At 48.4% G+C, this 20,454-nt stretch overlaps 59 non-coding genes across 59 annotated transcripts; all 59 read left to right on the top strand.

The window, feature by feature from the left end:
* The first annotated feature begins 30 nt into the window (after positions 1 to 30).
* On the top strand, positions 31 to 149 carry LOC136213445 (5S ribosomal RNA). Its single transcript, XR_010680555.1, has one exon. It is a non-coding gene; the product is annotated as a 5S ribosomal RNA (ribosomal RNA).
* A 183-nt stretch (positions 150 to 332) lies between these two features.
* Positions 333 to 451, top strand: LOC136213455 (5S ribosomal RNA). Its single transcript, XR_010680565.1, has one exon. It is a non-coding gene; the product is annotated as a 5S ribosomal RNA (ribosomal RNA).
* A 182-nt stretch (positions 452 to 633) lies between these two features.
* LOC136213205 (5S ribosomal RNA) lies at positions 634 to 752 on the top strand. The gene has a single exon (XR_010680330.1). It is a non-coding gene; the product is annotated as a 5S ribosomal RNA (ribosomal RNA).
* A 408-nt stretch (positions 753 to 1,160) lies between these two features.
* On the top strand, positions 1,161 to 1,279 carry LOC136212516 (5S ribosomal RNA). Its single transcript, XR_010679668.1, has one exon. It is a non-coding gene; the product is annotated as a 5S ribosomal RNA (ribosomal RNA).
* Positions 1,280 to 1,462: 183 nt separating this feature from the next.
* LOC136215657 (5S ribosomal RNA) lies at positions 1,463 to 1,581 on the top strand. Its single transcript, XR_010682694.1, has one exon. It is a non-coding gene; the product is annotated as a 5S ribosomal RNA (ribosomal RNA).
* Positions 1,582 to 1,841: 260 nt separating this feature from the next.
* On the top strand, positions 1,842 to 1,960 carry LOC136213357 (5S ribosomal RNA). The gene has a single exon (XR_010680472.1). It is a non-coding gene; the product is annotated as a 5S ribosomal RNA (ribosomal RNA).
* Positions 1,961 to 2,142: 182 nt separating this feature from the next.
* LOC136213453 (5S ribosomal RNA) lies at positions 2,143 to 2,261 on the top strand. The gene has a single exon (XR_010680563.1). It is a non-coding gene; the product is annotated as a 5S ribosomal RNA (ribosomal RNA).
* A 182-nt stretch (positions 2,262 to 2,443) lies between these two features.
* Positions 2,444 to 2,562, top strand: LOC136213452 (5S ribosomal RNA). The gene has a single exon (XR_010680562.1). It is a non-coding gene; the product is annotated as a 5S ribosomal RNA (ribosomal RNA).
* A 182-nt stretch (positions 2,563 to 2,744) lies between these two features.
* Positions 2,745 to 2,863, top strand: LOC136213114 (5S ribosomal RNA). The gene has a single exon (XR_010680245.1). It is a non-coding gene; the product is annotated as a 5S ribosomal RNA (ribosomal RNA).
* Positions 2,864 to 3,271: 408 nt separating this feature from the next.
* On the top strand, positions 3,272 to 3,390 carry LOC136212515 (5S ribosomal RNA). Its single transcript, XR_010679667.1, has one exon. It is a non-coding gene; the product is annotated as a 5S ribosomal RNA (ribosomal RNA).
* A 408-nt stretch (positions 3,391 to 3,798) lies between these two features.
* LOC136212996 (5S ribosomal RNA) lies at positions 3,799 to 3,917 on the top strand. Its single transcript, XR_010680130.1, has one exon. It is a non-coding gene; the product is annotated as a 5S ribosomal RNA (ribosomal RNA).
* A 408-nt stretch (positions 3,918 to 4,325) lies between these two features.
* LOC136212514 (5S ribosomal RNA) lies at positions 4,326 to 4,444 on the top strand. The gene has a single exon (XR_010679666.1). It is a non-coding gene; the product is annotated as a 5S ribosomal RNA (ribosomal RNA).
* A 408-nt stretch (positions 4,445 to 4,852) lies between these two features.
* LOC136213526 (5S ribosomal RNA) lies at positions 4,853 to 4,971 on the top strand. Its single transcript, XR_010680632.1, has one exon. It is a non-coding gene; the product is annotated as a 5S ribosomal RNA (ribosomal RNA).
* A 408-nt stretch (positions 4,972 to 5,379) lies between these two features.
* LOC136214380 (5S ribosomal RNA) lies at positions 5,380 to 5,498 on the top strand. Its single transcript, XR_010681468.1, has one exon. It is a non-coding gene; the product is annotated as a 5S ribosomal RNA (ribosomal RNA).
* Positions 5,499 to 5,681: 183 nt separating this feature from the next.
* LOC136215656 (5S ribosomal RNA) lies at positions 5,682 to 5,800 on the top strand. Its single transcript, XR_010682693.1, has one exon. It is a non-coding gene; the product is annotated as a 5S ribosomal RNA (ribosomal RNA).
* A 260-nt stretch (positions 5,801 to 6,060) lies between these two features.
* On the top strand, positions 6,061 to 6,179 carry LOC136213356 (5S ribosomal RNA). Its single transcript, XR_010680471.1, has one exon. It is a non-coding gene; the product is annotated as a 5S ribosomal RNA (ribosomal RNA).
* Positions 6,180 to 6,361: 182 nt separating this feature from the next.
* Positions 6,362 to 6,480, top strand: LOC136213451 (5S ribosomal RNA). The gene has a single exon (XR_010680561.1). It is a non-coding gene; the product is annotated as a 5S ribosomal RNA (ribosomal RNA).
* A 182-nt stretch (positions 6,481 to 6,662) lies between these two features.
* On the top strand, positions 6,663 to 6,781 carry LOC136215211 (5S ribosomal RNA). Its single transcript, XR_010682258.1, has one exon. It is a non-coding gene; the product is annotated as a 5S ribosomal RNA (ribosomal RNA).
* A 407-nt stretch (positions 6,782 to 7,188) lies between these two features.
* LOC136213933 (5S ribosomal RNA) lies at positions 7,189 to 7,307 on the top strand. Its single transcript, XR_010681031.1, has one exon. It is a non-coding gene; the product is annotated as a 5S ribosomal RNA (ribosomal RNA).
* Positions 7,308 to 7,490: 183 nt separating this feature from the next.
* On the top strand, positions 7,491 to 7,609 carry LOC136215740 (5S ribosomal RNA). The gene has a single exon (XR_010682772.1). It is a non-coding gene; the product is annotated as a 5S ribosomal RNA (ribosomal RNA).
* Positions 7,610 to 7,869: 260 nt separating this feature from the next.
* Positions 7,870 to 7,988, top strand: LOC136213355 (5S ribosomal RNA). Its single transcript, XR_010680470.1, has one exon. It is a non-coding gene; the product is annotated as a 5S ribosomal RNA (ribosomal RNA).
* A 183-nt stretch (positions 7,989 to 8,171) lies between these two features.
* LOC136212490 (5S ribosomal RNA) lies at positions 8,172 to 8,290 on the top strand. Its single transcript, XR_010679643.1, has one exon. It is a non-coding gene; the product is annotated as a 5S ribosomal RNA (ribosomal RNA).
* Positions 8,291 to 8,548: 258 nt separating this feature from the next.
* LOC136211979 (5S ribosomal RNA) lies at positions 8,549 to 8,667 on the top strand. The gene has a single exon (XR_010679160.1). It is a non-coding gene; the product is annotated as a 5S ribosomal RNA (ribosomal RNA).
* A 408-nt stretch (positions 8,668 to 9,075) lies between these two features.
* On the top strand, positions 9,076 to 9,194 carry LOC136211388 (5S ribosomal RNA). The gene has a single exon (XR_010678592.1). It is a non-coding gene; the product is annotated as a 5S ribosomal RNA (ribosomal RNA).
* Positions 9,195 to 9,377: 183 nt separating this feature from the next.
* LOC136214644 (5S ribosomal RNA) lies at positions 9,378 to 9,496 on the top strand. Its single transcript, XR_010681724.1, has one exon. It is a non-coding gene; the product is annotated as a 5S ribosomal RNA (ribosomal RNA).
* A 260-nt stretch (positions 9,497 to 9,756) lies between these two features.
* LOC136215540 (5S ribosomal RNA) lies at positions 9,757 to 9,875 on the top strand. The gene has a single exon (XR_010682579.1). It is a non-coding gene; the product is annotated as a 5S ribosomal RNA (ribosomal RNA).
* A 183-nt stretch (positions 9,876 to 10,058) lies between these two features.
* On the top strand, positions 10,059 to 10,177 carry LOC136213952 (5S ribosomal RNA). The gene has a single exon (XR_010681052.1). It is a non-coding gene; the product is annotated as a 5S ribosomal RNA (ribosomal RNA).
* Positions 10,178 to 10,359: 182 nt separating this feature from the next.
* Positions 10,360 to 10,478, top strand: LOC136211701 (5S ribosomal RNA). Its single transcript, XR_010678895.1, has one exon. It is a non-coding gene; the product is annotated as a 5S ribosomal RNA (ribosomal RNA).
* Positions 10,479 to 10,661: 183 nt separating this feature from the next.
* Positions 10,662 to 10,780, top strand: LOC136215607 (5S ribosomal RNA). Its single transcript, XR_010682643.1, has one exon. It is a non-coding gene; the product is annotated as a 5S ribosomal RNA (ribosomal RNA).
* A 183-nt stretch (positions 10,781 to 10,963) lies between these two features.
* On the top strand, positions 10,964 to 11,082 carry LOC136212897 (5S ribosomal RNA). The gene has a single exon (XR_010680037.1). It is a non-coding gene; the product is annotated as a 5S ribosomal RNA (ribosomal RNA).
* A 182-nt stretch (positions 11,083 to 11,264) lies between these two features.
* Positions 11,265 to 11,383, top strand: LOC136213213 (5S ribosomal RNA). Its single transcript, XR_010680338.1, has one exon. It is a non-coding gene; the product is annotated as a 5S ribosomal RNA (ribosomal RNA).
* Positions 11,384 to 11,565: 182 nt separating this feature from the next.
* Positions 11,566 to 11,684, top strand: LOC136215474 (5S ribosomal RNA). The gene has a single exon (XR_010682515.1). It is a non-coding gene; the product is annotated as a 5S ribosomal RNA (ribosomal RNA).
* Positions 11,685 to 11,944: 260 nt separating this feature from the next.
* Positions 11,945 to 12,063, top strand: LOC136213927 (5S ribosomal RNA). Its single transcript, XR_010681026.1, has one exon. It is a non-coding gene; the product is annotated as a 5S ribosomal RNA (ribosomal RNA).
* Positions 12,064 to 12,470: 407 nt separating this feature from the next.
* On the top strand, positions 12,471 to 12,589 carry LOC136211387 (5S ribosomal RNA). The gene has a single exon (XR_010678591.1). It is a non-coding gene; the product is annotated as a 5S ribosomal RNA (ribosomal RNA).
* Positions 12,590 to 12,772: 183 nt separating this feature from the next.
* Positions 12,773 to 12,891, top strand: LOC136214643 (5S ribosomal RNA). Its single transcript, XR_010681723.1, has one exon. It is a non-coding gene; the product is annotated as a 5S ribosomal RNA (ribosomal RNA).
* Positions 12,892 to 13,151: 260 nt separating this feature from the next.
* On the top strand, positions 13,152 to 13,270 carry LOC136215539 (5S ribosomal RNA). Its single transcript, XR_010682578.1, has one exon. It is a non-coding gene; the product is annotated as a 5S ribosomal RNA (ribosomal RNA).
* A 183-nt stretch (positions 13,271 to 13,453) lies between these two features.
* Positions 13,454 to 13,572, top strand: LOC136213950 (5S ribosomal RNA). Its single transcript, XR_010681050.1, has one exon. It is a non-coding gene; the product is annotated as a 5S ribosomal RNA (ribosomal RNA).
* A 182-nt stretch (positions 13,573 to 13,754) lies between these two features.
* Positions 13,755 to 13,873, top strand: LOC136213517 (5S ribosomal RNA). The gene has a single exon (XR_010680623.1). It is a non-coding gene; the product is annotated as a 5S ribosomal RNA (ribosomal RNA).
* A 183-nt stretch (positions 13,874 to 14,056) lies between these two features.
* LOC136215606 (5S ribosomal RNA) lies at positions 14,057 to 14,175 on the top strand. Its single transcript, XR_010682642.1, has one exon. It is a non-coding gene; the product is annotated as a 5S ribosomal RNA (ribosomal RNA).
* Positions 14,176 to 14,358: 183 nt separating this feature from the next.
* Positions 14,359 to 14,477, top strand: LOC136212896 (5S ribosomal RNA). Its single transcript, XR_010680036.1, has one exon. It is a non-coding gene; the product is annotated as a 5S ribosomal RNA (ribosomal RNA).
* Positions 14,478 to 14,659: 182 nt separating this feature from the next.
* Positions 14,660 to 14,778, top strand: LOC136212513 (5S ribosomal RNA). The gene has a single exon (XR_010679665.1). It is a non-coding gene; the product is annotated as a 5S ribosomal RNA (ribosomal RNA).
* Positions 14,779 to 14,961: 183 nt separating this feature from the next.
* On the top strand, positions 14,962 to 15,080 carry LOC136214642 (5S ribosomal RNA). The gene has a single exon (XR_010681722.1). It is a non-coding gene; the product is annotated as a 5S ribosomal RNA (ribosomal RNA).
* A 260-nt stretch (positions 15,081 to 15,340) lies between these two features.
* Positions 15,341 to 15,459, top strand: LOC136215538 (5S ribosomal RNA). The gene has a single exon (XR_010682577.1). It is a non-coding gene; the product is annotated as a 5S ribosomal RNA (ribosomal RNA).
* A 183-nt stretch (positions 15,460 to 15,642) lies between these two features.
* LOC136213948 (5S ribosomal RNA) lies at positions 15,643 to 15,761 on the top strand. The gene has a single exon (XR_010681049.1). It is a non-coding gene; the product is annotated as a 5S ribosomal RNA (ribosomal RNA).
* Positions 15,762 to 15,943: 182 nt separating this feature from the next.
* LOC136211386 (5S ribosomal RNA) lies at positions 15,944 to 16,062 on the top strand. Its single transcript, XR_010678590.1, has one exon. It is a non-coding gene; the product is annotated as a 5S ribosomal RNA (ribosomal RNA).
* Positions 16,063 to 16,245: 183 nt separating this feature from the next.
* LOC136215604 (5S ribosomal RNA) lies at positions 16,246 to 16,364 on the top strand. The gene has a single exon (XR_010682640.1). It is a non-coding gene; the product is annotated as a 5S ribosomal RNA (ribosomal RNA).
* Positions 16,365 to 16,547: 183 nt separating this feature from the next.
* On the top strand, positions 16,548 to 16,666 carry LOC136212894 (5S ribosomal RNA). The gene has a single exon (XR_010680034.1). It is a non-coding gene; the product is annotated as a 5S ribosomal RNA (ribosomal RNA).
* Positions 16,667 to 16,848: 182 nt separating this feature from the next.
* LOC136213212 (5S ribosomal RNA) lies at positions 16,849 to 16,967 on the top strand. The gene has a single exon (XR_010680337.1). It is a non-coding gene; the product is annotated as a 5S ribosomal RNA (ribosomal RNA).
* Positions 16,968 to 17,150: 183 nt separating this feature from the next.
* On the top strand, positions 17,151 to 17,269 carry LOC136215239 (5S ribosomal RNA). Its single transcript, XR_010682287.1, has one exon. It is a non-coding gene; the product is annotated as a 5S ribosomal RNA (ribosomal RNA).
* Positions 17,270 to 17,529: 260 nt separating this feature from the next.
* On the top strand, positions 17,530 to 17,648 carry LOC136211384 (5S ribosomal RNA). The gene has a single exon (XR_010678588.1). It is a non-coding gene; the product is annotated as a 5S ribosomal RNA (ribosomal RNA).
* A 182-nt stretch (positions 17,649 to 17,830) lies between these two features.
* Positions 17,831 to 17,949, top strand: LOC136211383 (5S ribosomal RNA). Its single transcript, XR_010678587.1, has one exon. It is a non-coding gene; the product is annotated as a 5S ribosomal RNA (ribosomal RNA).
* A 184-nt stretch (positions 17,950 to 18,133) lies between these two features.
* Positions 18,134 to 18,252, top strand: LOC136214926 (5S ribosomal RNA). The gene has a single exon (XR_010681989.1). It is a non-coding gene; the product is annotated as a 5S ribosomal RNA (ribosomal RNA).
* A 183-nt stretch (positions 18,253 to 18,435) lies between these two features.
* Positions 18,436 to 18,554, top strand: LOC136212497 (5S ribosomal RNA). The gene has a single exon (XR_010679650.1). It is a non-coding gene; the product is annotated as a 5S ribosomal RNA (ribosomal RNA).
* A 182-nt stretch (positions 18,555 to 18,736) lies between these two features.
* On the top strand, positions 18,737 to 18,855 carry LOC136211382 (5S ribosomal RNA). The gene has a single exon (XR_010678586.1). It is a non-coding gene; the product is annotated as a 5S ribosomal RNA (ribosomal RNA).
* Positions 18,856 to 19,038: 183 nt separating this feature from the next.
* Positions 19,039 to 19,157, top strand: LOC136214925 (5S ribosomal RNA). Its single transcript, XR_010681988.1, has one exon. It is a non-coding gene; the product is annotated as a 5S ribosomal RNA (ribosomal RNA).
* Positions 19,158 to 19,340: 183 nt separating this feature from the next.
* LOC136212343 (5S ribosomal RNA) lies at positions 19,341 to 19,459 on the top strand. Its single transcript, XR_010679505.1, has one exon. It is a non-coding gene; the product is annotated as a 5S ribosomal RNA (ribosomal RNA).
* A 182-nt stretch (positions 19,460 to 19,641) lies between these two features.
* LOC136211381 (5S ribosomal RNA) lies at positions 19,642 to 19,760 on the top strand. The gene has a single exon (XR_010678585.1). It is a non-coding gene; the product is annotated as a 5S ribosomal RNA (ribosomal RNA).
* Positions 19,761 to 19,944: 184 nt separating this feature from the next.
* LOC136214924 (5S ribosomal RNA) lies at positions 19,945 to 20,063 on the top strand. Its single transcript, XR_010681987.1, has one exon. It is a non-coding gene; the product is annotated as a 5S ribosomal RNA (ribosomal RNA).
* Positions 20,064 to 20,246: 183 nt separating this feature from the next.
* On the top strand, positions 20,247 to 20,365 carry LOC136215238 (5S ribosomal RNA). Its single transcript, XR_010682286.1, has one exon. It is a non-coding gene; the product is annotated as a 5S ribosomal RNA (ribosomal RNA).
* Positions 20,366 to 20,454: the final 89 nt, after the last annotated feature.

The raw sequence follows: 20,454 nt of genomic DNA, 5'->3' as shown, positions 1-20,454 counted from the left end.
AATATATGCTTAGTTTTTGCATGGGATGACGGGTGCGATCATACCAGCACTAATGCACCGGATCCCATCAGAACTCCGAAGTTAAACGTGTTCGGGCGAGAGTAGTACTAAGATGGGTGACCTCTTGGGAAGTCCTCGTGTTGCACCCCCAAACTTTTTTGCAACGTGCATTTTTTAATTATTTAATTTTTTTTTTCACCATGGCGTGCACGTTTTCGAGGCGGGGGTGAGTGTTTGGGGTCCGGGGGCTTGTGCAAGCACGTGAAGGATGAGCATACGGGAGAAACGGGCGCCCAGTATGGAATATATGCTTAGTTTTTGCATGGGATGACGGGTGCGATCATACCAGCACTAATGCACCGGATTCCATTAGAACTCCGAAGTTAAACGTGCTTGGGCGAGAGTAGTACTAAGATGGGTGACCTCTTGGGAAGTCCTCGTGTTGCACCCCCAAACTTTTTTGCAACGTGCATTTTTTAATTATTTAATTTTTTTTTCACCATGGCGTGCACGTTTTCGAGGCGGGGGTCAGTGTTTGGGGTCCGGAGGCTTGTGCATGCACGTGAAGGATGAGCATACGGGAGAAAGGGGCGCCCAGTATGGAATATATGCTTAGTTTTTGCATTGGATGACGGGTGCGATCATACCAGCACTAATGCACCGGATCCCATCAGAACTCCGAAGTTAAACGTGCTTGGGTGAGAGTAGTACTAAGATGGGTGACCTCTTGGGAAGTCCTCGTGTTGCACCCCCAAACTTTTTTGCAACGTGCATTTTTTAATTATTTAATTTTTCTTTTCACCATGGCGTGCGCGTTTTCGAGGCGGGGGTCAGTGTTTGGGGTCCGGGGGCTTGTGCATGCACGTGAAGGATGAGCATACGGGAGAAAGGGGCGTCCAGTATGGAATATATGCTTAGTTTTTGCATGGGATGACGGGTGCGATCATACCAGCACTAATGCACCGGATCCCATCAGAACTCCGAAGTCAAACGTGTGCATTTTTTAATTATTTAATTTTTTTTTCACCATGGCGTGCACGTTTTCGAGGCGGGGGTCAGTGTTTGGGGTCCGGAGGCTTGTGCATGCACGTGAAGGATGAGCATACGGGAGAAAGGGGCGCCCAGTATGGAATATATGCTTAGTTTTTGCATGGGATGACGGGTGCGATCATACCAGCACTAATGCACCGGATCCCATCAGAACTCCGAAGTTAAACGTGCTTGGGCGAGAGTAGTACTAAGATGGGTGACCTCTTGGGAAGTCTTCGTGTTGCACCCCCAAACTTTTTTGCAACGTGCATTTTTTAATTATTTAATTTTTTTTTTCACCATGGCGTGCGCGTTTTCGAGGCGGGGGTCAGTGTTTGGGGTCCGGGGGCTTGTGCATGCACGTGAAGGATGAGCATACGGGAGAAAGGGGCGTCCAGTATGGAATATATGCTTAGTTTTTGCATGGGATGACGGGTGCGATCATACCAGCACTAATGCACCGGATCCCATCAAAACTCCGAAGTCAAACGTGCTTGGGCGAGAGTAGTACTAAAATGGGTGACTTGTTGGGAAGTCCTCGTGTTGCACCCCCAAACTTTTTTGCAACGTGCATTTTTTAATTATTTAATTTTTTTTTCACCATGGCGTGCACGTTTTCGAGGCGGGCCCAAACTTTTTTGCAACGTGCATTTTTTAATTATTTAATTTTTTTTTTCACCATGGCGTGCACGTTTTCGAGGCGGGGGTCAGTGTTTGGGGTCCGGGGGCTTGTGCATGCACGTGAAGGATGAGCATACGGGAGAAAGGGGCGCCCAGTATGGAATATATGCTTAGTTTTTGCATGGGATGACGGGTGCGATCATACCAGCACTAATGCACCGGATCCCATCAGAACTCCGAAGTTAAACGCGCTTGGGCGAGAGTAGTACTAAGATGGGTGACCTCTTGGGAAGTCCTCGTGTTGCACCCCCAAACTTTTTTGCAACGTGCATTTTTTAATTATTTAATTTTTTTTTCACCATGGCGTGCACGTTTTCGAGGCGGGGGTGAGTGTTTGGGGTCCGGGGGCTTGTGCATGCACGTGAAGGATGAGCATACGGGAGAAAGGGGCGCCCAGTATGGAATATATGCTTAGTTTTTGCATGGGATGACGGGTGCGATCATACCAGCACTAATGCACCGGATTCCATTAGAACTCCGAAGTTAAACGTGCTTGGGCGAGAGTAGTACTAAGATGGGTGACCTCTTGGGAAGTCCTCGTGTTGCACCCCCAAACTTTTTTGCAACGTGCATTTTTTAATTATTTAATTTTTTTTTCACCATGGCGTGCACGTTTTCGAGGCGGGGGTCAGTGTTTGGGGTCCGGAGGCTTGTGCATGCACGTGAAGGATGAGCATACGGGAGAAAGGGGCGCCCAGTATGGAATATATGCTTAGTTTTTGCATGGGATGACGGGTGCGATCATACCAGCACTAATGCACCGGATTCCATTAGAACTCCGAAGTTAAACGTGCTTGGGCGAGAGTAGTACTAAGATGGGTGACCTCTTGGGAAGTCCTCGTGTTGCACCCCCAAACTTTTTTGCAACGTGCATTTTTTAATTATTTAATTTTTTTTTCACCATGGCGTGCACGTTTTCGAGGCGGGGGTCAGTGTTTGGGGTCCGGAGGCTTGTGCATGCACGTGAAGGATGAGCATACGGGAGAAAGGGGCGCCCAGTATGGAATATATGCTTAGTTTTTGCATTGGATGACGGGTGCGATCATACCAGCACTAATGCACCGGATCCCATCAGAACTCCGAAGTTAAACGTGCTTGGGCGAGAGTAGTACTAAGATGGGTGACCTCTTGGGAAGTCCTCGTATTGCACCCCCAAACTTTTTTGCAACGTGCATTTTTTAATTATTTAATTTTTTTTTTCACCATGGCGTGCGCGTTTTCGAGGCGGGGGTCAGTGTTTGGGGTCCGGGGGCTTGTGCATGCACGTGAAGGATGAGCATACGGGAGAAAGGGGCGTCCAGTATGGAATATATGCTTAGTTTTTGCATGGGATGACGGGTGCGATCATACCAGCACTAATGCACCGGATCCCATCAGAACTCCGAAGTCAAACGTGTGCATTTTTTAATTATTTAATTTTTTTTTCACCATGGCGTGCACGTTTTCGAGGCGGGGGTCAGTGTTTGGGGTCCGGAGGCTTGTGCATGCACGTGAAGGATGAGCATACGGGAGAAAGGGGCGCCCAGTATGGAATATATGCTTAGTTTTTGCATGGGATGACGGGTGCGATCATACCAGCACTAATGCACCGGATCCCATCAGAACTCCGAAGTTAAACGTGCTTGGGCGAGAGTAGTACTAAGATGGGTGACCTCTTGGGAAGTCTTCGTGTTGCACCCCCAAACTTTTTTGCAACGTGCATTTTTTAATTATTTAATTTTTTTTTTCACCATGGCGTGCGCGTTTTCGAGGCGGAGGTCAGTGTTTGGGGTCCGGGGGCTTGTGCATGCACGTGAAGGATGAGCATACGGGAGAAAGGGGCGTCCAGTATGGAATATATGCTTAGTTTTTGCATGGGATGACGGGTGCGATCATACCAGCACTAATGCACCGGATCCCATCAGAACTCCGAAGTCAAACGTGTGCATTTTTTAATTATTTAATTTTTTTTTCACCATGGCGTGCACGTTTTCGAGACGGGGGTCAGTGTTTGGGGTCCGGAGGCTTGTGCATGCACGTGAAGGATGAGCATACGGGAGAAAGGGGCGCCCAGTATGGAATATATGCTTAGTTTTTGCATGGGATGACGGGTGCGATCATACCAGCACTAATGCACCGGATCCCATCAGAACTCCGAAGTTAAACGTGCTTGGGCGAGAGTAGTACTAAGATGGGTGACCTCTTGGGAAGTCCTCGTATTGCACCCCCAAACTTTTTTGCAACGTGCATTTTTTAATTATTTAATTTTTTTTTTCACCATGGCGTGCGCGTTTTCGAGGCGGGGGTCAGTGTTTGGGGTCCGGGGGCTTGTGCATGCACGTGAAGGATGAGCATACGGGAGAAAGGGGCGTCCAGTATGGAATATATGCTTAGTTTTTGCATGGGATGACGGGTGCGATCATACCAGCACTAATGCACCGGATCCCATCAGAACTCCGAAGTCAAACGTGTGCATTTTTTAATTATTTAATTTTTTTTTCACCATGGCGTGCACGTTTTCGAGGCGGGGGTCAGTGTTTGGGGTCCGGAGGCTTGTGCATGCACGTGAAGGATGAGCATACGGGAGAAAGGGGCGCCCAGTATGGAATATATGCTTAGTTTTTGCATGGGATGACGGGTGCGATCATACCAGCACTAATGCACCGGATCCCATCAGAACTCCGAAGTTAAACGTGCTTGGGCGAGAGTAGTACTAAGATGGGTGACCTCTTGGGAAGTCTTCGTGTTGCACCCCCAAACTTTTTTGCAACGTGCATTTTTTAATTATTTAATTTTTTTTTTCACCATGGCGTGCGCGTTTTCGAGGCGGGGGTCAGTGTTTGGGGTCCGGGGGCTTGTGCATGCACGTGAAGGATGAGCATACGGGAGAAAGGGGCGTCCAGTATGGAATATATGCTTAGTTTTTGCATGGGATGACGGGTGCGATCATACCAGCACTAATGCACCGGATCCCATCAGAACTCCGAAGTCAAACGTGTGCATTTTTTAATTATTTAATTTTTTTTTCACCATGGCGTGCACGTTTTCGAGGCGGGGGTCAGTGTTTGGGGTCCGGAGGCTTGTGCATGCACGTGAAGGATGAGCATACGGGAGAAAGGGGCGCCCAGTATGGAATATATGCTTAGTTTTTGCATGGGATGACGGGTGCGATCATACCAGCACTAATGCACCGGATCCCATCAGAACTCCGAAGTTAAACGTGCTTGGGCGAGAGTAGTACTAAGATGGGTGACCTTTTGGGAAGTCTTCGTGTTGCACCCCCAAACTTTTTTGCAACGTGCATTTTTTAATTATTTAATTTTTTTTTTCACCATGGCGTGCGCGTTTTCGAGGCGGGGGTCAGTGTTTGGGGTCCGGGGGCTTGTGCATGCACGTGAAGGATGAGCATACGGGAGAAAGGGGCGTCCAGTATGGAATATATGCTTAGTTTTTGCATGGGATGACGGGTGCGATCATACCAGCACTAATGCACCGGATCCCATCAGAACTCCGAAGTCAAACGTGTGCATTTTTTAATTATTTAATTTTTTTTTCACCATGGCGTGCACGTTTTCGAGGCGGGGGTCAGTGTTTGGGGTCCGGAGGCTTGTGCATGCACGTGAAGGATGAGCATACGGGAGAAAGGGGCGCCCAGTATGGAATATATGCTTAGTTTTTGCATGGGATGACGGGTGCGATCATACCAGCACTAATGCACCGGATCCCATCAGAACTCCGAAGATAAACGTGCTTGGGCGAGAGTAGTACTAAGATGGGTGACCTCTTGGGAAGTCTTCGTGTTGCACCCCCAAACTTTTTTGCAACGTGCATTTTTTAATTATTTAATTTTTTTTTTCACCATGGCGTGCGCGTTTTCGAGGCGGGGGTCAGTGTTTGGGGTCCGGGGGCTTGTGCATGCACGTGAAGGATGAGCATACGGGAGAAAGGGGCGTCCAGTATGGAATATATGCTTAGTTTTTGCATGGGATGACGGGTGCGATCATACCAGCACTAATGCACCGGATCCCATCAAAACTCCGAAGTCAAACGTGCTTGGGCGAGAGTAGTACTAAAATGGGTGACTTGTTGGGAAGTCCTCGTGTTGCACCCCCAAACTTTTTTGCAACGTGCATTTTTTAATTATTTAATTTTTTTTTCACCATGGCGTGCACGTTTTGGAGGCGGGCCCAAACTTTTTTGCAACGTGCATTTTTTAATTATTTAATTTTTTTTTTCACCATGGCGTGCACGTTTTCGAGGCGGGGGTCAGTGTTTGGGGTCCGGGGGCTTGTGCATGCACGTGAAGGATGAGCATACGGGAGAAAGGGGCGCCCAGTATGGAATATATGCTTAGTTTTTGCATGGGATGACGGGTGCGATCATACCAGCACTAATGCACCGGATCCCATCAGAACTCCGAAGTTAAACGCGCTTGGGCGAGAGTAGTACTAAGATGGGTGACCTCTTGGGAAGTCCTCGTGTTGCACCCCCAAACTTTTTTGCAACGTGCATTTTTTAATTATTTAATTTTTTTTTCACCATGGCGTGCACGTTTTCGAGGCGGGGGTGAGTGTTTGGGGTCCGGGGGCTTGTGCATGCACGTGAAGGATGAGCATACGGGAGAAAGGGGCGCCCAGTATGGAATATATGCTTAGTTTTTGCATGGGATGACGGGTGCGATCATACCAGCACTAATGCACCGGATTCCATTAGAACTCCGAAGTTAAACGTGCTTGGGCGAGAGTAGTACTAAGATGGGTGACCTCTTGGGAAGTCCTCGTGTTGCACCCCCAAACTTTTTTGCAACGTGCATTTTTTAATTATTTAATTTTTTTTTCACCATGGCGTGCACGTTTTCGAGGCGGGGGTCAGTGTTTGGGGTCCGGAGGCTTGTGCATGCACGTGAAGGATGAGCATACGGGAGAAAGGGGCGCCCAGTATGGAATATATGCTTAGTTTTTGCATGGGATGACGGGTGCGATCATACCAGCACTAATGCACCGGATTCCATTAGAACTCCGAAGTTAAACGTGCTTGGGCGAGAGTAGTACTAAGATGGGTGACCTCTTGGTAAGTCCTCGTGTTGCACCCCCAAACTTTTTTGCAACGTGCATTTTTTAATTATTTAATTTTTTTTTCACCATGGCGTGCACGTTTTCGAGGCGGGGGTCAGTGTTTGGGGTCCGGAGGCTTGTGCATGCACGTGAAGGATGAGCATACGGGAGAAAGGGGCGTTCAGTATGGAATATATGCTTAGTTTTTGCATGGGATGACGGGTGCGATCATACCAGCACTAATGCACCGGATCCCATCAGAACTCCGAAGTCAAACGTGTGCATTTTTTAATTATTTAATTTTTTTTTCACCATGGCGTGCACGTTTTCGAGGCGGGGGTCAGTGTTTGGGGTCCGGAGGCTTGTGCATGCACGTGAAGGATGAGCATACGGGAGAAAGGGGCGCCCAGTATGGAATATATGCTTAGTTTTTGCATGGGATGACGGGTGCGATCATACCAGCACTAATGCACCGGATCCCATCAGAACTCCGAAGTGAAACGTGCTTGGGCGAGAGTAGTACTAAGATGGGTGACCTCTTGGGAAGTCTTCGTGTTGCACCCCCAAACTTTTTTGCAACGTGCATTTTTTAATTATTTAATTTTTTTTTTCACCATGGCGTGCGCGTTTTCGAGGCGGGGGTCAGTGTTTGGGGTCCGGGGGCTTGTGCATGCACGTGAAGGATGAGCATACGGGAGAAAGGGACGTCCAGTATGGAATATATGCTTAGTTTTTGCATGGGATGACGGGTGCGATCATACCAGCACTAATGCACCGGATCCTATCAAAACTCCGAAGTCAAACGTGCTTGGGCGAGAGTAGTACTAAAATGGGTGACTTGTTGGGAAGTCCTCGTGTTGCACCCCCAAACTTTTTTGCAACGTGCATTTTTTAATTATTTAATTTTTTTTTCACCATGGCGTGCACGTTTTCGAGGCGGGCCCAAACTTTTTTGCAACGTGCATTTTTTAATTATTTAATTTTTTTTTTCACCATGGCGTGCACGTTTTCGAGGCGGGGGTCAGTGTTTGGGGTCCGGGGGCTTGTGCATGCACGTGAAGGATGAGCATACGGGAGAAAGGGGCGCCCAGTATGGAATATATGCTTAGTTTTTGCATGGGATGACGGGTGCGATCATACCAGCACTAATGCACCGGATCCCATCAGAACTCCGAAGTTAAACGCGCTTGGGCGAGAGTAGTACTAAGATGGGTGACCTCTTGGGAAGTCCTCGTGTTGCACCCCCAAACTTTTTTGCAACGTGCATTTTTTAATTATTTAATTTTTTTTTTCACCATGGCGTGCACGTTTTCGAGGCGGGGGTGAGTGTTTGGGGTCCGGGGGCTTGTGCATGCACGTGAAGGATGAGCATACGGGAGAAAGGGGCGCCCAGTATGGAATATATGCTTAGTTTTTGCATGGGATGACGGGTGCGATCATACCAGCACTAATGCACCGGATTCCATCAGAACTCCGAAGTTAAACGTGCTTGGGCGAGAGTAGTACTAAGATGGGTGACCTCTTGGGAAGTCCTCGTGTTGCACCCCTAAACTTTTTTATAACGTGCATTTTTTAATTATTTAATTTTTTTTTCACCATGGCGTGCACGTTTTCGAGGCGGGCCCAAACTTTTTTGCAACGTGCATTTTTTAATTATTTAATTTTTTTTCACCATGGCGTGCACGTTTTCGAGGCGGGGGTCAGTGTTTGGGGTCCGGGGGCTTGTGCATGCACGTGAAGGATGAGCATACGGGAGAAAGGGGCGCCCAGTATGGAATATATGCTTAGTTTTTGCATGTGATGACGGGTGCGATCATACCAGCACTAATGCACCGGATCCCATCAGAACTCCGAAGTTAAATGTGCTTGGGCGAGAGTAGTACTAAGATGGGTGACCTCTTGGGAAGTCCTCGTGTTGCACCCCCAAACTTTTTTGCAACGTGCATTTTTTAATTATTTAATTTTTTTTTTCACCATGGCGTGCGCGTTTTCGAGGCGGGGGTCAGTGTTTGGGGTCCGGGGGCTTGTGCATGCACGTGAAGGATGAGCATACGGGAGAAAGGGGCGTCCAGTATGGAATATATGCTTAGTTTTTGCATGGGATGACGGGTGCGATCATACCAGCACTAATGCACCGGATCCCATCAGAACTCCGAAGTCAAACGTGTGCATTTTTTAATTATTTAATTTTTTTTTCACCATGGCGTGCACGTTTTCGAGGCGGGGTTCAGTGTTTGGGGTCCGGAGGCTTGTGCATGCACGTGAAGGATGAGCATACGGGAGAAAGGGGCGCCCAGTATGGAATATATGCTTAGTTTTTGCATGGGATGACGGGTGCGATCATACCAGCACTAATGCACCGGATCCCATCAGAACTCCGAAGTTAAACGTGCTTGGGCGAGAGTAGTACTAAGATGGGTGACCTCTTGGGAAGTCCTCGTGTTGCACCCCCAAACTTTTTTGCAACGTGCATTTTTTAATTATTTAATTTTTTTTTTCACCATGGCGTGCGCGTTTTCGAGGCGGGGGTCAGTGTTTGGGGTCCGGGGGCTTGTGCATGCACGTGAAGGATGAGCATACGGGAGAAAGGGGCGTCCAGTATGGAATATATGCTTAGTTTTTGCATGGGATGACGGGTGCGATCATACCAGCACTAATGCACCGGATCCCATCAGAACTCCGAAGTCAAACGTGCTTGGGCGAGAGTAGTACTAAAATGGGTGACCTGTTGGGAAGTCCTCGTGTTGCACCCCCAAACTTTTTTGCAACGTGCATTTTTTAATTATTTAATTTTTTTTTCACCATGGCGTGCACGTTTTCGAGGCGGGCCCAAACTTTTTTGCAACGTGCATTTTTTAATTATTTAATTTTTTTTTTCACCATGGCGTGCACGTTTTCGAGGCGGGGGTCAGTGTTTGGGGTCCGGGGGCTTGTGCATGCACGTGAAGGATGAGCATACGGGAGAAAGGGGCGCCCAGTATGGAATATATGCTTAGTTTTTGCATGGGTTGGCGGGTGCGATCATACCAGCACTAATGCACCGGATCCCATCATCACTCCGAAGCTAAACGTGCTTGGGCGAGAGTAGTACTAAGATGGGTGACCTCTTGGGAAGTCCTCGTGTTGCACCCCCAAACTTTTTTGCAACGTGCATTTTTTAATTATTTAAATTTTTTTTTCACCATGGCGTGCACGTTTTCGAGGCGGGGGTCAGTGTTTGGGGTCCGGGGGCTTGTGCATGCACGTGAAGGATGAGCATACGGGAGAAAGGGGCGCCCAGTATGGAATATATGCTTAGTTTTTGCATGGGATGACGGGTGCGATCATACCAGCACTAATGCACCGGATCCCATCAGAACTCCGAAGTTAAACGCGCTTGGGCGAGAGTAGTACTAAGATGGGCGACCTCTTGGGAAGTCCTCGTGTTGCACCCCCAAACTTTTTTGCAACGTGCATTTTTTAATTATTTAAAGTTTTTTTTCACCATGGCGTGCATTTTTCGAGGCGGGGGTCAATGTTTGGGGTCCGGGGGCTTGTGCATGCACGTGAAGGATGAGCATACGGGAGAAAGGGGCGCCCAGTATGGAATATATGCTTAGTTTTTGCATGGGATGACGGGTGCGATCATACCAGCACTAATGCACCGGATCCCATCAGAACTCCGAAGTTAAACGTGCTTGGGCGAGAGTAGTACTAAGATGGGTGACCTCTTGGGAAATCCTCGTGTTGCACCCCCAAACTTTTTTGCAACGTGCATTTTTTAATTATTTAAATTTTTTTTTCACCATGGCGTGCACGTTTTCGAGGCGGGGGTCAGTGTTTGGGGTCCGGGGGCTTGTGCATGCACGTGAAGGATGAGCATACGGGAGAAAGGGGCGCCCAATATGGAATATATGCTTAGTTTTTGCATGGGATGACGGGTGCGATCATACCAGCACTAATGCACCGGATCCCATCACAACTCCGAAGTTAAACGCGCTTGGGCGAGAGTAGTACTAAGATGGGCGACCTCTTGGGAAGTCCTCGTGTTGCACCCCCAAACTTTTTTGCAACGTGCATTTTTTAATTATTTAATGTTTTTTTTCACCATGGCGTGCACGTTTTCGAGGCGGGGGTCAGTGTTTGGGGTCCGGGGGCTTGTGCATGCACGTGAAGGATGAGCATACGGGAGAAAGGGGCGCCCAGTATGGAATATATGCTTAGTTTTTGCATGGGATGACGGGTGCGATCATACCAGCACTAATGCACTGGATCCCATCAGAACTCCGAAGTTAAACGTGCCTGGGCGAGAGTAGTACTAAGATGGGTGACCTCTTGGGAAGTCCTCGTGTTGCACCCCCAAACTTTTTTGCAACGTGCATTTTTTAATTATTTAATTTTTTTTTCACCATGGCGTGCACGTTTTCGAGGCGGGGGTCAGTGTTTGGGGTCCGGAGGCTTGTGCATGCACGTGAAGGATGAGCATACGGGAGAAAGGGGCGCCCAGTATGGAATATATGCTTAGTTTTTGCATGGGATGACGGGTGCGATCATACCAGCACTAATGCACCGGATCCCATCAGAACTCCGAAGGTAAACGTGCTTGGGCGAGAGTAGTACTAAGATGGGTGACCTCTTGGGAAGTCCTCGTGTTGCACCCCCAAACTTTTTTGCAACGTGCATTTTTTAATTATTTAATTTTTTTTTCACCATGGCGTGCGCGTTTTCGAGGCGGGGGTCAGTGTTTGGGGTCCGGGGGCTTGTGCATGCACGTGAAGGATGAGCATACGGGAGAAAGGGGCGTCCAGTATGGAATATATGCTTAGTTTTTGCATGGGATGACGGATGCGATCATACCAGCACTAATGCGCCGGATCCCATCAGAACTCCGAAGTCAAACGTGCTTGGGCGAGAGTAGTACTAAAATGGGTGACCTGTTGGGAAGTCCTCGTGTTGCACCCCCAAACTTTTTTACAACGTGCATTTTTTAATTATTTAATTTTTTTTTCACCATGGCGTGCACGTTTTCGAGGCGGGCCCAAACTTTTTTGCAACGTGCATTTTTTAATTATTTAATTTTTTTTTTCACCATGGCGTGCACGTTTTCGAGGCGGGGGTCAGTGTTTGGGGTCCGGGGGCTTGTGCATGCACGTGAAGGATGAGCATACGGGAGAAAGGGGCGCCCAGTATGGAATATATGCTTAGTTTTTGCATGGGATGACGGGTGCGATCATACCAGCACTAATGCACCGGATCCCATCAGAACTCCGAAGTTAAACGTGCTTGGGCGAGAGTAGTAATAAGATGGGTGACCTCTTGGGAAGTCCTCGTGTTGCACCCCCAAACTTTTTTGCAACGTGCATTTTTTAATTATTTAATTTTTTTTTCACCATGGCGTGCACGTTTTCGAGGCGGGGGTCAGTGTTTGGGGTCCGGGGGCTTGTGCATGCACGTGAAGGATGAGCATACGGGAGAAAGGGGCGCCCAGTATGGAATATATGCTTAGTTTTTGCATGGGATGACGGGTGCGATCATACCAGCACTAATGCACCGGATCCCATCAGAACTCCGAAGTCAAACGTGTGCATTTTTTAATTATTTAATTTTTTTTTCACCATGGCGTGCACGTTTTCGAGGCGGGGTTCAGTGTTTGGGGTCCGGAGGCTTGTGCATGCACGTGAAGGATGAGCATACGGGAGAAAGGGGCGCCCAGTATGGAATATATGCTTAGTTTTTGCATGGGATGACGGGTGCGATCATACCAGCACTAATGCACCGGATCCCATCAGAACTCCGAAGTTAAACGTGCTTGGGCGAGAGTAGTACTAAGATGGGTGACCTCTTGGGAAGTCCTCGTGTTGCACCCCCAAACTTTTTTGCAACGTGCATTTTTTAATTATTTAATTTTTTTTTTCACCATGGCGTGCGCGTTTTCGAGGCGGGGGTCAGTGTTTGGGGTCCGGGGGCTTGTGCATGCACGTGAAGGATGAGCATACGGGAGAAAGGGGCGTCCAGTATGGAATATATGCTTAGTTTTTGCATGGGATGACGGGTGCGATCATACCAGCACTAATGCACCGGATCCCATCAGAACTCCGAAGTCAAACGTGCTTGGGCGAGAGTAGTACTAAAATGGGTGACCTGTTGGGAAGTCCTCGTGTTGCACCCCCAAACTTTTTTGCAACGTGCATTTTTTAATTATTTAATTTTTTTTTCACCATGGCGTGCACGTTTTCGAGGCGGGCCCAAACTTTTTTGCAACGTGCATTTTTTAATTATTTAATTTTTTTTTTCACCATGGCGTGCACGTTTTCGAGGCGGGGGTCAGTGTTTGGGGTCCGGGGGCTTGTGCATGCACGTGAAGGATGAGCATACGGGAGAAAGGGGCGCCCAGTATGGAATATATGCTTAGTTTTTGCATGGGTTGGCGGGTGCGATCATACCAGCACTAATGCACCGGATCCCATCATCACTCCGAAGCTAAACGTGCTTGGGCGAGAGTAGTACTAAGATGGGTGACCTCTTGGGAAGTCCTCGTGTTGCACCCCCAAACTTTTTTGCAACGTGCATTTTTTAATTATTTAAATTTTTTTTTCACCATGGCGTGCACGTTTTCGAGGCGGGGGTCAGTGTTTGGGGTCCGGGGGCTTGTGCATGCACGTGAAGGATGAGCATACGGGAGAAAGGGGCGCCCAGTATGGAATATATGCTTAGTTTTTGCATGGGATGACGGGTGCGATCATACCAGCACTAATGCACCGGATCCCATCAGAACTCCGAAGTTAAACGCGCTTGGGCGAGAGTAGTACTAAGATGGGCGACCTCTTGGGAAGTCCTCGTGTTGCACCCCCAAACTTTTTTGCAACGTGCATTTTTTAATTATTTAAAGTTTTTTTTCACCATGGCGTGCATTTTTCGAGGCGGGGGTCAATGTTTGGGGTCCGGGGGCTTGTGCATGCACGTGAAGGATGAGCATACGGGAGAAAGGGGCGCCCAGTATGGAATATATGCTTAGTTTTTGCATGGGATGACGGGTGCGATCATACCAGCACTAATGCACCGGATCCTATCAGAACTCCGAAGTTAAACGTGCTTGGGCGAGAGTAGTACTAAGATGGGTGACCTCTTGGGAAGTCCTCGTGTTGCACCCCCAAACTTTTTTGCAACGTGCATTTTTTAATTATTTAAATTTTTTTTTCACCATGGCGTGCACGTTTTCGAGGCGGGGGTCAGTGTTTGGGGTCCGGGGGCTTGTGCATGCACGTGAAGGATGAGCATACGGGAGAAAGGGGCGCCCAATATGGAATATATGCTTAGTTTTTGCATGGGATGACGGGTGCGATCATACCAGCACTAATGCACCGGATCCCATCACAACTCCGAAGTTAAACGCGCTTGGGCGAGAGTAGTACTAAGATGGGCGACCTCTTGGGAAGTCCTCGTGTTGCACCCCCAAACTTTTTTGCAACGTGCATTTTTTAATTATTTAATGTTTTTTTTCACCATGGCGTGCACGTTTTCGAGGCGGGGGTCAGTGTTTGGGGTCCGGGGGCTTGTGCATGCACGTGAAGGATGAGCATACGGGAGAAAGGGGCGCCCAGTATGGAATATATGCTTAGTTTTTGCATGGGATGACGGGTGCGATCATACCAGCACTAATGCACTGGATCCCATCAGAACTCCGAAGTTAAACGTGCCTGGGCGAGAGTAGTACTAAGATGGGTGACCTCTTGGGAAGTCCTCGTGTTGCACCCCCAAACTTTTTTGCAACGTGCATTTTTTAATTATTTAATTTTTTTTTCACCATGGCGTGCACGTTTTCGAGGCGGGGGTCAGTGTTTGGGGTCCGGAGGCTTGTGCATGCACGTGAAGGATGAGCATACGGGAGAAAGGGGCGCCCAGTATGGAATATATGCTTAGTTTTTGCATGGGATGACGGGTGCGATCATACCAGCACTAATGCACCGGATCCCATCAGAACTCCGAAGTTAAACGTGCTTGGGCGAGAGTAGTACTAAGATGGGTGACCTCTTGGGAAGTCTTCGTGTTGCACCCCCAAACTTTTTTGCAACGTGCATTTTTTAATTATTTAATTTTTTTTTTCACCATGGCGTGCGCGTTTTCGAGGCGGGGGTCAGTGTTTGGGGTCCGGGGGCTTGTGCATGCACGTGAAGGATGAGCATACGGGAGAAAGGGGCGTCCAGTATGGAATATATGCTTAGTTTTTGCATGGGATGACGGGTGCGATCATACCAGCACTAATGCACCGGATCCCATCAGAACTCCGAAGTCAAACGTGCTTGGGCGAGAGTAGTACTAAAATGGGTGACCTGTTGGGAAGTCCTCGTGTTGCACCCCCAAACTTTTTTGCAACGTGCATTTTTTAATTATTTAATTTTTTTTTCACCATGGCGTGCACGTTTTCGAGGCGGGCCCAAACTTTTTTGCAACGTGCATTTTTTAATTATTTAATTTTTTTTTTCACCATGGCGTGCACGTTTTCGAGGCGGGGGTCAGTGTTTGGGGTCCGGGGGCTTGTGCATGCACGTGAAGGATGAGCATACGGGAGAAAGGGGCGCCCAGTATGGAATATATGCTTAGTTTTTGCATGGGTTGGCGGGTGCGATCATACCAGCACTAATGCACCGGATCCCATCATCACTCCGAAGCTAAACGTGCTTGGGCGAGAGTAGTACTAAGATGGGTGACCTCTTGGGAAGTCCTCGTGTTGCACCCCCAAACTTTTTTGCAACGTGCATTTTTTAATTATTTAAATTTTTTTTTCACCATGGCGTGCACGTTTTCGAGGCGGGGGTCAGTGTTTGGGGTCCGGGGGCTTGTGCATGCACGTGAAGGATGAGCATACGGGAGAAAGGGGCGCCCAGTATGGAATATATGCTTAGTTTTTGCATGGGATGACGGGTGCGATCATACCAGCACTAATGCACCGGATCCCATCAGAACTCCGAAGTTAAACGCGCTTGGGCGAGAGTAGTACTAAGATGGGCGACCTCTTGGGAAGTCCTCGTGTTGCACCCCCAAACTTTTTTGCAACGTGCATTTTTTAATTATTTAAAGTTTTTTTTCACCATGGCGTGCATTTTTCGAGGCGGGGGTCAATGTTTGGGGTCCGGGGGCTTGTGCATGCACGTGAAGGATGAGCATACGGGAGAAAGGGGCGCCCAGTATGGAATATATGCTTAGTTTTTGCATGGGATGACGGGTGCGATCATACCAGCACTAATGCACCGGATCCCATCAGAACTCCGAAGTTAAACGTGCTTGGGCGAGAGTAGTACTAAGATGGGTGACCTCTTGGGAAGTCCTCGTGTTGCACCCCCAAACTTTTTTGCAACGTGCATTTTTTAATTATTTAAATTTTTTTTTCACCATGGCGTGCACGTTTTCGAGGCGGGGGTCAGTGTTTGGGGTCCGGGGGCTTGTGCATGCACGTGAAGGATGAGCATACGGGAGAAAGGGGCGCCCAATATGGAATATATGCTTAGTTTTTGCATGGGATGACGGGTGCGATCATACCAGCACTAATGCACCGGATCCCATCACAACTCCGAAGTTAAACGCGCTTGGGCGAGAGTAGTACTAAGATGGGCGACCTCTTGGGAAGTCCTCGTGTTGCACCCCCAAACTTTTTTGCAACGTGCATTTTTTAATTATTTAATGTTTTTTTTCACCATGGCGTGCACGTTTTCGAGGCGGGGGTCAGTGTTTGGGGTCCGGGGGCTTGTGCATGCACGTGAAGGATGAGCATACGGAAGAAAGGGGCGCCCAGTATGGAATATATGCTTAGTTTTTGCATGGGATGACGGGTGCGATCATACCAGCACTAATGCACTGGATCCCATCAGAACTCCGAAGTTAAACGTGCCTGGGCGAGAGTAGTACTAAGATGGGTGACCTCTTGGGAAGTCCTCGTGTTGCACCCCCAAACTTTTTTGCAACGTGCATTTTTTAATTATTTAATTTTTTTTTCACCATGGCGTGCACGTTTTCGAGGCGGGGGTCAGTGTTTGGGGTCCGGAGGCTTGTGCATGCACGTGAAGGATGAGCATACGGGAGAAAGGGGCGCCCAGTATGGAATATATGCTTAGTTTTTGCATGGGATGACGGGTGCGATCATACCAGCACTAATGCACCGGATCCCATCAGAACTCCGAAGGTAAACGTGCTTGGGCGAGAGTAGTACTAAGATGGGTGACCTCTTGGGAAGTCCTCGTGTTGCACCCCCAAACTTTTTTGCAACGTGCATTTTTTAATTATTTAATTTTTTTTTTCACCATGGCGTGCGCGTTTTCGAGGCGGGGGTCAGTGTTTGGGGTCCGGGGGCTTGTGCATGCACGTGAAGGATGAGCATACGGGAGAAAGGGGCGTCCAGTATGGAATATATGCTTAGTTTTTGCATGGGATGACGGATGCGATCATACCAGCACTAATGCACCGGATCCCATCAGAACTCCGAAGTCAAACGTGCTTGGGCGAGAGTAGTACTAAAATGGGTGACCTGTTGGGAAGTCCTCGTGTTGCACCCCCAAACTTTTTTACAACGTGCATTTTTTAATTATTTAATTTTTTTTTCACCATGGCGTGCACGTTTTCGAGGCGGGCCCAAACTTTTTTGCAACGTGCATTTTTTAATTATTTAATTTTTTTTTTCACCATGGCGTGCACGTTTTCGAGGCGGGGGTCAGTGTTTGGGGTCCGGGGGCTTGTGCATGCACGTGAAGGATGAGCATACGGGAGAAAGGGGCGCCCAGTATGGAATATATGCTTAGTTTTTGCATGGGATGACGGGTGCGATCATACCAGCACTAATGCACCGGATCCCATCAGAACTCCGAAGTTAAACGTGCTTGGGCGAGAGTAGTACTAAGATGGGTGACCTCTTGGGAAGTCCTCGTGTTGCACCCCCAAACTTTTTTGCAACGTGCATTTTTTAATTATTTAATTTTTTTTTCACCATGGCGTGCACGTTTTCGAGGCGGGGGTCAGTGTTTGGGGTCCGGGGGCTTGTGCATGCACGTGAAGGATGAGCATACGGGAGAAAGGGGCGCCCAGTATGGAATATATGCTTAGTTTTTGCATGGGATGACGGGTGCGATCATACCAGCACTAATGCACCGGATCCCATCAGAACTCCGAAGTTAAACGTGCTTGGGCGAGAGTAGTACTAAGATGGGTGACCTCTTGGGAAGTCCTCGTGTTGCACCCCCAAACTTTTTTGCAACGTGCATTTTTTAATTATTTAATTTTTTTTTTTCACCATGGCGTGCACGTTTTCGAGGCGGGGGTCAGTGTTTGGGGTCCGAGGGCTTGTGCATGCACGTGAAGGATGAGCATACGGGAGAAAGGGGCGTCCAGTATGGAATATATGCTTAGTTTTTGCATGGGATGACGGGTGCGATCATACCAGCACTAATGCACCGGATCCCATCAGAACTCCGAAGTTAAACGCGCTTGGGCGAGAGTAGTACTAAGATGGGCGACCTCTTCGGAAGTCCTCGTGTTGCACCCCCAAACTTTTTTGCAACGTGCATTTTTTAATTATTTAATGTTTTTTTCCACCATGGCGTGCACGTTTTCGAGGCGGGAGTCAGTGTTTGGGGTCCGGGGGCTTGTGCATTCACGTGAAGGATGAGCATACGGGAGAAAGGGGCGCCCAGTATGGAATATATGCTTAGTTTTTGCATGGGATGACGGGTGCGATCATATCAGCACTAATGCACCGGATCCCATCAGAACTCCGAAGTTAAACGTGCTTGGGCGAGAGTAGTACTAAGATGGGTGACCTCTTGGGAAGTCCTCGTGTTGCACCCCCAAACTTTTTTGCAACGTGCATTTTTTAATTATTTAATTTTTTTTTCACCATGGCGTGCACGTTTTCGAGGCGGGGGTCAGTGTTTGGGGTCCGGGGGCTTGTGCATGCACGTGAAGGATGAGCATACGGGAGAAAGGGGCGCCCAGTATGGAATATATGCTTAGTTTTTGCATGGGATGACGGGTGCGATCATACCAGCACTAATGCACCGGATCCCATCAGAACTCCGAAGTTAAACGTGCTTGGGCGAGAGTAGTACTAAGATGGGTGACCTCTTGGGAAGTCCTCGTGTTGCACCCCCAAACTTTTTTGCAACGTGCATTTTTTAATTATTTAAATTTTTTTTTCACCATGGCGTGCAGGTTTTCGAGGCGGGGGTCAGTGTTTGGGGTCCGAGGGCTTGTGCATGCACGTGAAGGATGAGCATACGGGAGAAAGGGGCGTCCAGTATGGAATATATGCTTAGTTTTTGCATGGGATGACGGGTGCGATCATACCAGCACTAATGCACCGGATCCCATCAGAACTCCGAAGTTAAACGCGCTTGGGCGAGAGTAGTACTAAGATGGGCGACCTCTTCGGAAGTCCTCGTGTTGCACCCCCAAACTTTTTTGCAACGTGCATTTTTTAATTATTTAATGTTTTTTTCCACCATGGCGTGCACGTTTTCGAGGCGGGAGTCAGTGTTTGGGGTCCGGGGGCTTGTGCATGCACGTGAAGGATGAGCATACGGGAGAAAGGGGCGCCCAGTATGGAATATATGCTTAGTTTTTGCATGGGATGACGGGTGCGATCATACTAGCACTAATGCACCGGATCCCATCAGAACTCCGAAGTTAAACGTGCTTGGGCGAGAGTAGTACTAAGATGGGTGACCTCTTGGGAAGTCCTCGTGTTGCACCCCCAAACTTTTTTGCAACGTGCATTTTTTAATTATTTAATTTTTTTTTCACCATGGCGTGCACGTTTTCGAGGCGGGGGTCAGTGTTTGGGGTCCGGGGGCTTGTGCATGCACGTGAAGGATGAGCATACGGGAGAAAGGGGCGCCCAGTATGGAATATATGCTTAGTTTTTGCGTGGGATGACGGGTGCGATCATACCAGCACTAATGCACCGGATCCCATCAGAACTCCGAAGTTAAACGTGCTTGGGCGAGAGTAGTACTAAGATGGGTGACCTCTTGGGAAGTCCTCGTGTTGCACCCCCAAACTTTTTTGCAACGTGCATTTTTTAATTATTTAAATTTTTTTTTTCACCATGGCGTGCACGTTTTCGAGGCGGGGGTCAGTGTTTGGGGTCCGAGGGCTTGTGCATGCACGTGAAGGATGAGCATACGGGAGAAAGGGGCGCCCAGTATGGAATATATGCTTAGTTTTTGCATGGGATGACGGGTGCGATCATACCAGCACTAATGCACCGGATCCCATCAGAACTCCGAAGTTAAACGCGCTTGGGCGAGAGTAGTACTAAGATGGGCGACCTCTTCGGAAGTCCTCGTGTTGCACCCCCAAACTTTTTTGCAACGTGCATTTTTTAATTATTTAATGTTTTTTTCCACCATGGCGTGCACGTTTTCGAGGCGGGGGTCAGTGTTTGGGGTCCGGGGGCTTGTGCATGCACGTGAAGGATGAGCATACGGGAGAAAGGGGCGTCCAGTATGGAATATATGCTTAGTTTTTGCATGGGATGACGGATGCGATCATACCAGCACTAATGCACCGGATCCCATCAGAACTCCGAAGTCAAACGTGCTTGGGCGAGAGTAGTACTAAAATGGGTGACCTGTTGGGAAGTCCTCGTGTTGCACCCCCAAACTTTTTTACAACGTGCATTTTTTAATTATTTAATTTTTTTTTCACCATGGCGTGCACGTTTTCGAGGCGGGCCCAAACTTTTTTG

The sequence above is a fragment of the Euphorbia lathyris genome, chromosome 1 (genome assembly GCF_963576675.1).
Source record: "Euphorbia lathyris chromosome 1, ddEupLath1.1, whole genome shotgun sequence".
Classification (NCBI taxonomy): Eukaryota; Viridiplantae; Streptophyta; class Magnoliopsida; order Malpighiales; family Euphorbiaceae; genus Euphorbia; species Euphorbia lathyris.
Note: the sequence above shows the minus strand (reverse complement) of the source record. Positions and strands in the feature narration are given on the sequence as shown.